The 9,858-nt window shown below is 37.7% G+C and overlaps 1 protein-coding gene across 5 annotated transcripts in view; it reads left to right on the forward strand.

Moving 5' to 3' along the window:
• The window catches only part of ADD3 (adducin 3), a 124,200-nt gene that overhangs the window by 74,052 nt on the left and 40,290 nt on the right, over nt 1-9,858 (forward strand). For 2 of the 5 annotated variants that reach the window (XM_021700193.1, XM_021700198.1), the window contains exon 2: nt 8,170-8,197. The exons of the other annotated variants lie outside the window; for them this stretch is intronic. The gene's annotated coding sequence lies outside the window, so the exon portion shown is untranslated. The remainder of the gene's footprint in view (nt 1-8,169; nt 8,198-9,858) is intronic. 5 annotated transcript variants of the gene reach the window in all.

The raw sequence follows: 9,858 nt of genomic DNA on the forward strand, positions 1-9,858 counted from the left end.
AAAAAAAAAAAAAAAAAAAAAAAAAAAAAGAATATAATAAAACTTCAGAGGTGGAAGGTAAACCTGGAAGTCATGTGATCAAACCATCACCTCATTTTATACATGAAGCACATCAGAACTTACCTTTCATTTCAGTTGAACTTCCTTTACTACCTTAACCCAAAATTCTGTTTAACAGCCATTCTCAACAACTCTTGGGTATTTTATATTTATCTTTCATTTGGTAGTTGTCAAACTGGTTTTTACTGTTCGTTACCTTTCCATGTGTCATATCTTAGTTCTTCTATGATAAAACTGAGAAGTCCTTAAAGGCAGGACCTAGACCTGTGTCTTATATTTCTTTATAGACTTTACCTAACAGCTGAATTAGTGGTTGCTAGATTGATAGGATCAGTAGGGTTTGTTGGGTTTTTTTTTAATATTTTAAAATGACATTTTTGTACCACAACTTGTACCTCATTTCAAAACCCAGGAGTAAGTATAGATTTTTTTTAAATTGCTCTTTTTATACCTTCACTTTTTTGTGATTACTTTTCAGTCAGCTTAAGACTTTTATATGCAGGTGAAATTCATTACCTCAGCCATCTTGGGTACCTGGCCATTCTGAACAAACCATGATTAGCCCAGTTTTCAAGGGTTGCTCTAAATTCTCTGCCCTAGTTTATTCTAAGTCGAGTAGAGAATGGGATATTATGATTCAATAGCCCTACTTACCTCACTTAGTTTAATAAACCCTTATTGCATAACGGTAAGTGGACAGTAAAGAAAGAAAAAAGATGTTGACCCAATTACTGGAGCAGACAGACCTACTCAAATAATTTAAAGGCAACACAGACTATGAAAAAGTGCTTTGGGAGCAATACTGGTGGGGAGGAAAGGCTAATTCTTGTGGAGGAGATTGGGGAAGCCATTATGGAAGGAGTTGGCTTTTGAATAAGACTTCAAAGTATGGATTAAGATTTGGAGGGTTGGAGATGAGAGGGAAGAGAGTTCAAGTACATGAGAAGGTGAGCAAAGCATCAATCAGGGAAATGGCTTTTGTTTGGGAGAGTCATCATTTTCCTCTAAGTCTATGAGGGACACACTTGGAAGTCTTTTCCATCCTATTTTCAGAGCCTGAATTTTAGAAACCCCCAGGCTGATTCCTAAGTGTTTTTTAAAGGTAGGACTCCAAGGTGCTTTTTTTTTTTTTTTCCCTTGAGGGAGGGACTAAGAAAATTGTGTTTTTTGGAAAATTATATAGTAGGTATCTTTGTGCTTCTCAGTTGTAACCATGAACCCCAAAGGTTGTAGTGTCCACACTACCTTTTAGATGTTTAAAATAACACTTTCTGGCACTTTGCAACTCTATAGAACTCTTCCTTGACAATGAGATCAAATGTAGAAACAAAATATTTAACAAACTCTGTGGAGAGCTACTTAAGTTACTAAGCTCCATGAAGTTTGCTTTTTATTTGACAATAAAGTACTTGATGTAGGCTTTAAGTCCAGCTAAATAGGCACTATAGAACTAAGCTGTGAGTCTAGTCTTTGTGACTAGACAAAAACAAGAATCCTACTCCAAGCCTGAATTTAAAATATAGCAAGCAATTTAAGTGGACCCTTCAGGCATGTGTGAGTGGTACAAAAAGCTGAGTCATAAAGTTTATTCTCTCTAGTGAATTACCATTAAAGCTTGAAAGAGCAGCATTCTCATTATTTTAAAAGTGGTTAAATCGTTCTAAATTCTTATGAAAATACACAAAAAATCTGTTTTGTGTGTTGTTAACCCTGAATGCTACTTAAAAACTACTTACAATCAAGAAATTGGAGCTTAAGACATTAGGTGACTTTTCTTTTTCATGAAAGGTAACATTTAATGCATAGTAGCTTCTGAAATTAGTTTATTGCCACAATCTTTAAAGGAATTTTTTAATGCAGTTTCTATTTTAAATCTTTTCTTACATTGACAGATCATATGATCTACTTTCTGTGTATCATATGCTATTCTAGTAATGTGAAAAGTCTCAAAATAAATTGAGGGACACTTGAGAAGTCACATTCTTTTTGGGACCTGTTTCTTCATATGGAGAATTGAGGGGGTAGGATTAGATGAATTAATATCTTAAAGGTATTAGAGCTTAGTAGGACATAAGTTCTAAAGATGCTATTCTTATTTTGGTTCTAATTAAGTAATATTAGGAAAGAGCAGTATATATTTCTTGGGACAGTTGTTATTTGGGTTTATAAATGTTTTGTCTCTCTGTTATCCTTATAAAGGTATTCTTCATCCTTTAAAAATCTGCACTTCTGATGTCTTTGTTAAACTTTCCTTCGTAAATTAAATGATGAATTAGTTTAATGCTTTCTCTTTTTCCCTGATTTTGACCTTAGACTTTTTAGGTCTTCTTTCAGATTTTCTTTTTATTAAGACTTCAGGTTCCAGCTGTGGTTTAGAGACTTCAGTTGTTGTCTCTATTCTCTCCAGTCTCCTCAGTGTCTCCATGTCAGAAAAGGATCCCAATCTCTTTTCTCTTATATGAATTAATTGTCCTAAAAAATTAAAATGTATGCATACATTTTCAAGGTTCTTAATCATATTGACTAAGCCTACTTTTCAAGGCTAAATCTTACTTTATACTTGGTCAGAGCCTAAACCTCTTTAAATGACAGTAAATGACCAACACAGTTCTAGATGAAATAATGGGGCATATGTAATGTAGATATTAGGTTCCAAAGAACTCACCCACCACCACCACCTCTTCCTAAAGCTTATAATTATAGCTGTAGTTTATATTATACTTGGTGGAAGATTAAATTTGGTGAATTACCAGGAAATTTTGCTTGTTTATTATTGACTTAATAATCCCTGAGTGTCAGTCCATCGACAGATGAATGGATAAAGAAGATGTGGTATATATATACAATGGAATATTATGCAGCCATCAAAAGGAATGAGATTTTGCCATTTGCAACGATGTGGATGGAACTGGAGGGTATTATGCTGAGCGAAATAAGTCAAACAGAGAAAGACATGTATCATATGACCTCACTGATATGAGGAATTCTTAATCTCAGGAAACAAACTGAGGGTTGCTGGAGTGGGGGGTGGGGTGGGAGGGATGGGGTGACTGGGTGATAGACACTGGGGAGGGTATGTGCTCTGGTAAGCACTGTGAATTGTGCAAGACTGTTGAATCTCAGATCTCTACCTCTGAAACAAATAATGCAATATATGTTAAGAAAAAAAAAGATAGCAGGAGGGGAAGAATGAAGGGGGGGAAATCGGAGGGGGAGACGAGCCATGAGAGACGATGGACTCTGAAAAACAAACTGAGGGGTCTAGAGGGGAGGGGGGTGGGATGCCTGGGTGGCTCAGTCGGTTAAGCGGCTGCCTTCGGCCCGGTTCATGATCCCAGGGTCCTGGGATCGAGTCCCACGTCGGGCTCCTTGCCCAGCAGGGAGCCTGCTTCTCCCTCTCTCTCCCTCTGCTTGGGCTCTCTCTGTCAAATAGAGGGGAGGGGGGTTGGAGGATGGGTTAGCCTGGTGATGGGTATTAAAGAGGGCACGTTCTGCATGGAGCACTGGGTGTTATACTCAAACAATGAATCATGGAACACTACATCAAAAACTAATGATGTAATGTATGGTGATTAACATAACAATAAAATTTTTTTAAAGTCCCTGAGTGTCAGACTCTGTATGACATGTTTTCATGTTCAAGTAAACTTCATTGTAAGAAAAATCTAATCTATGAAAATACATATTTTGCCAAAGAGTTCACATTAGAGGTAGGGACTTAGATGGTGTTCACTTAGGTGACTCACTTAGATTTGGGGACTGGGGTAGGGGAGGAGTTGGAAACATTTACCAAAGAATCTTAACAGGTGTAAATTCGAAATGACTCAAAATTTAAAAACATCACTGGGGGTTAGGGAGAGGAATGGGATGGTGGAAGGTAGAGATACAATATAGCACAGTGGTTAAGCACAGAGGTTCTGGAGCCAGTCTCCTTGAATTTATATCTCAGCTAACACCTACTCCTGTGTGACCATGGATAAACAACTTCTCTGTGCTATTTCTTTTTAAAATGAGTATGGTAATAGCACCTACCTTTCTAGAGTTATTATGGGGATTAAAAGAGTTAAAACCTGCTATATTCTCAAGACCATGCAAGACAACATTAGATGGTCAGGAAATGTTGACTATTGGCCATTATCCCTCTCTTCACATAAAAACATTTTCATCAAAAAATGTGTTTTTAAAAATTCTAGTGTAAATTCTTTAATGAAGACACACACAAGCTAAATTACTAAGAAGAAGGGTGTAGGGAATGGAGTTGCAGTGACTGAAACATGCCTGACAAGGATTTGGAATCTAGTCAGATCCTTTGAGGCCTTGGCAGAACCCTAGCAACAGGCAATAGGGAAGAACCCAGGTGTGTGGACTCTCAGTAAGAGGGAGGTTCAACAGTAAGTGTCCAACCCTGACACATGGGCAGAGCATGGGGACAGGGTATTTTGGGAGAAGGCTAGATGGGGAATTCTGCATGGCATCAGAAATCCCCTGTAAGCTGAGGTACGAGCTGTCAGGTGACCTCAGGGAACTATAGAAACTGATGGAAGGGTCCAAGACTCAGACCTGACGTATCAGGTTCAGGTATAGAGTTTCTATTTTGAAAGTATTTGGAGTTACCTGACAGAGAAACAAGAAAGGGATTTAGGCTGCTTTATAGTGAGTGGAGGGGCTGAGAGACCAACAAAGTTTGATCTTTAAGGATTAGATACAATTATTGCTCAAGTGAAAGACAACAGAGTAGAAGCAGCAGCAAGACTAACTTGATGTTGAGCTGCTTAACTAGTTTCTTATGGTTTTTCATAATCCTAGGGATCCAGGGCCCGTGGCATGACGTTGAAACTGCAGGTTAGGGTTCAGTGGTCCCTAGTGTGGGTAGATGAGCAGAAATACTGCATGTATGTGTGCATGGCAAGAACCTGCTAACCTGAGCAAGTGGCTTTTTAAATCCATCCTTAGTTAAATGAAAAAATATTCCATCAGAGTAATATTTTATAGTTTGATAATTGCTTTAACACTGTTTCAGCTATGATAGAAGTAGTAGAGCCCACTGCATCTTTTATTTGTGGGTAGCATTTATTGTGAGTCTTCATGGAGTTTTACAAAGAAATTTCTGTTAAGCTTCTGATGTGACAAGAACATTTGTATTTTCTTGGCTTCAGATTTTCTTGGAAACATTGTTTCTCAGTCTAAAATTGTAGTTTGCAAAAGTCATGCCACTGTGGAATATATTTACCTTGCATTGCCCTTACTTATTATCAATGATGTCTGTTATTTCTAAAGAGCCAACTTTGATTCTGCAAAGGTGTGCTATGTGTCCACATTGTTATCTACATTGTTATGATGGCAAAATGGCTTGTGAAAAATCAGTATTATCGGGATGGAAATTCCATTGGAACAGCGTGTGTATTTGTTTCCTAGAACTACCATAAAAAAGTGCCACAAAACAAGTGGCTGGAAACAGCAGAAATTTATTCTCTTATTCTCTTGAGGCCAGAAGTCCAAAATCAGGGTGTCAGCATGGTTGATTTCTTCTGGGGGCTCTGAGGGGAAACCTGCTTTATGCCTCTCCTAGCTTTTGGTGCCAGGAGTCCTTGGCATTCCCTGGCTTGCAGCAGCATCACTTTTATCACTACTTCCATCATCACATAGCTTTTTCCCCCTGTGTTTCTTCTGTGTCTGTGTCCACATCTCTCTCGCTTTTTTAAAGACACTAGTCATTGGGTTTAGGGCCTGCCCTAATCCAATCTGACTTCATCTTAACTTGATTACAAATTAAGGCCCTATTTTCAAATAAGGTCACATTCTGAAGTCATGACATGAATTTGGGGAGATACTCTTCAACCCAGTACAGTACGTAAAATTGAACTCTAGATCTAAAGGATGATTCATTTGAAAAAGGTTTCACAAAAAGTTTTTGTACAAAAGCAGATTTCTGAGGTTGATGAACATCTCTTTTCATGGACTGCCACTTATTACAATGATCACATTTCTAAAATGGCAGGGTCTGACCAAGTATTTTTCAAAGTGATTTTCAAGTATTTTTACCTATGCTTAATAAATTTCATTTTCGTGGCTCACTGTTAGACTTCCCATAGAAAGAAAACAGATGGGGTTGTGATGATCTTGAAATCCTCCTTACTAGCCAAAATCTGAAGGTGGGAACTCCTTCAAATCAGACTTCCTTGCAGTGACAATGTATTGAGTTACCTACAGCTTTTGGATTGGCTTTTGCAGCTGTATTTTACATCTTATAACCATAAAAGCCAAAATTCCTTAGCTGGAATACCTGAAATAGTAGATCAGAATGAACTCTTGGGACTTAGTGATACCCTAGGTTCTTTAACTATTTATATATTTGTTTCCTTCAATTTTTACAATAAAGAGCTCTGCCTTGGGGCACCTGGGTGGCTCAGTTGGTTAAGCAACTGCCTTCGGCTCAGGTCATGATCCTGGAGTCCCAGGATCGAGTCCCGCATCGGGCTCCCTGCTCAGCAGGGAGTCTGCTTCTCCCTCTCCCGCTCCCCCTCTTGTGCTCTGTCTCTAAAATAAATAAATAAAATAAAATAAATAAATAAAATAAAAAAAAGCTCTGCCTTATGTGTGTGTGTGTGTGTGTGCGTGCGCGTGTGCGTGCGCGCATGCACACCCTTCCAGGCCCCCTCCTGTTTCTCATTGGTCACAGTGACCCCCATTAGGAATGAACCATTAGAAGTATCATCCACAGTAACAAATCCGTTTTCTAGACTAGACTTTTGGGTGATTGTTTAATTTTGCAAACTCAACTCATTTTTAATAATGAGCTTTGTAGTGTTTGCATTTCTTCAGAGTGAGGAACTAAAATTTCTTGACTTAAGAATCCTTGAGAAATAAGTAGACATAAGATTGGAATTTGGGGGAGTTAAGTTTTCCATATTACTTATATTCTCATATTCATTTTGGAAAGTTTCCTGAGGTTTCTAGATACATGTACCATATTAGGTAAGAGTGAATTTGACCTCAAACATTGTTCTCAATAAAATGTCAAAAGCAAGGGCTTTAAATTTTTCAAGCTCAGTGCTGCACATATTAAATAGACTTTAGTGTTTCTTAGAAACAAAAACCTTTTGCCCAGAAGGACTACCATATAGTCAAGAGCCAAAGATTTAAGGTCATCTCCAGAAATTGAGAGCAATGAATCTTTTTTTAAAAATCACAATCTCCACTGATTCCACTTTTTAAAACCTCTCATTTATCATGAACTGTCAAGTTCTGGAGAGTTTCCTGGATCTCAGTTTTAAAAATTTCACTGATACCAGGGGACTCAATAACAGAAACTAAATGTCTGAGAGGCACATTCAAGTAATCAATCCACTAGTCTCTGTCAACTTTCTCTTAGGAGAAGAAAAAAATCCTCCTTTTGTTTTTTCCCAATCATTTCCAAAAGCTCCATGTTGAAGACAAACGAATACTGAGGGAATATATACAGAACATACATTAAATTTTGTTGTAGAAAAGAGGGTAAAGGCACCAAGGCCATCTGTTTTTGGATTCTGCAAGATACTTGGGGGATTGTCTTTCTGTGGTTGATTGTTTTACTGACCATTTTATAAGGCTATATGTTTATTTATTTAAAAATCAGTTTCATATTTGTTTTTCCAGATGATTCATGTTGGGAACAATTTGAGCTAAATCTAGATAATGATTGAGTTTGGACTTCAAGAAAATACACTTTATTTTCTTGAACTTTTTTTTTTTTTTTAAAGATTTTATTTATTTATTTGAGAGAGAGAGAATGAGAGACAGAGAGCATGAGAGGGAGGAGGGAGAAGCAGACTCCCTACCGAGCAGGGAGCCCAATGCGGGACTCGATCCCGGGACTCCAGGATCATGACCTGAGCCGAAGGCAGTCACTTAACCAACTGAGCCACTCAGGAGCCCTTCTTGAACTTTTTATACATATTTTCAAGTTTGTAACTCTGCCTCTTGCATGGCCATTATATTTTGTAAATTTGATCTATTTATAATGAAAGGTTTCTTTTCAAGTTACCAGTAAATGTTATTTATTTATACTCCTGCCAATGCCTAAGCAAGTAACTGTCCTTCTTCTCCCCAATCCATCCTCTTCAAATACAGGAATCCAGCACACTGTTCCTTGCAACAGGTAATGTTGATCAATGAAATATTCTTCATCAAGTATCGGTACCTTAATGAGAAAAATGTTTGATTATTCCTATGCTTTCATCCTGCTATCCAGCAGTTGAATGAATACTTTTAGTCTTTGGCTCACCCTGCTGGATTTTGACCTAGCAAACACCTGTTCAAAATTTTTGTACTTACTGCTCTGCACTTAGATGTCATCATAATATACGTTATTTAAAATATAACTACTATATTCCAGTTGTACAAGCACAGGATGTATTTTTCATGTTTGCTAAAATAATTTATCTTAATTAGCCGTGTATTATTTTTCTTTTTTTTAAGATTTTGTTTATTTGACAGAGCACAAGCAGGGGGAGCAGCAGAGGGAGAGGGAGAAGCAGGCTCCCTACTGAGTAAAGAGCCCGATGCGGGGCTGGATCAGGAGACCTGAGCCAAAGGCAGACACTTAACCCACTGAGCCGCCCAGGCACCCCTATTTTTTTTTTATAAAACAAAGTTTGAAACCAAAACATTCTCATAAGTATGCCCTCCGAATGACTGTTTTCTTTTATCTGTTTTTGTTTTTGTTTTTTAATGACTACTGAGCCAGCTATCAAATTCCATTAAGCACAGGACATTTAGCAGCATGATAAGGTGGTGTTACCATTACCAGTTTATTTGTTTTTTTCTTTGACTTTAAGTTTTGATTTTAAGGCTAAGGCTCAGAATAATAGTATCTTTTACTAATCAACTGTAGATTCATTGTTTCCTGACTTTTATATAGAAGTTTAGAATTTATAGTTTTAAAGATATACTCAACAGAAGTCATTTGAAAAGATTCTGGCACTAGGCCAGAGAGAGTTAAGTTTCTACATTTATACCAATTTGATAGCCATACGAGACTTTTTATTTTTTTATTTTTTAAAGATTTTATTTATTTATTTGAAAGAGACACAGCGAGAGAGGGAACACAAGCAGGGGGAGTGGGAGAGGGAGAAGCAGGCTTCCCCGCAGAGCAAGGAGCCCGATGCGGGGCTCAATCCCAGGACCCCGGGATCATGACCTGAGCAGAAGGCAGACGCTTAACCGACTGAGCTACCCAGGCGCCCCATACGAGATTTTTTAATCTCACTACTTTCAGAACACTTGCCATTTCTATTTTGGTGGTAAATATTGTGATCCTGTAATGTATTTCCAGGCACCACAATAAAGAAAGGTTGTAATCAAGGTTGTGATAGCTGTATATACTTGTAGAAAATGGCAGTCTTTGAGCCATTCCATCTTGTGGTCAACTCTCATACCTATTGAGATCTGTAACCATGAATAATTCCACATTTGGTGAAGAACATTTGGTAATCTGAGGCAAATTTTTTTTTTTTTTTTTTTTACTTTTCATTTGATTTGATTTGATTATGTTATGTTAATCACCATATATTGCATCATTAGTTTTTGATGTAGTGTTCCATGATTCATTGTTTGAGTATAACACCCAGTGCTCCATTCAGTACGTGCCCTCTTTAATACCCATCACGAGGCTAACCCATCCCCCCACCCCCCTCTCCTCTAGAACCCTCAGTTTGTTTCTCAGAGTCCATAGTCTCTCATGGTTCGTCTCCCTCTCCGATTTCCCCCCATTCATTTTTCCCTTCCTGCTATCTTCTTTTTTTTTTTTTTTTTTTTTTT

Source organism: Neomonachus schauinslandi, chromosome 6 (assembly GCF_002201575.2).
Source record: "Neomonachus schauinslandi chromosome 6, ASM220157v2, whole genome shotgun sequence".
NCBI classification, from domain to species: domain Eukaryota; kingdom Metazoa; phylum Chordata; class Mammalia; order Carnivora; family Phocidae; genus Neomonachus; species Neomonachus schauinslandi.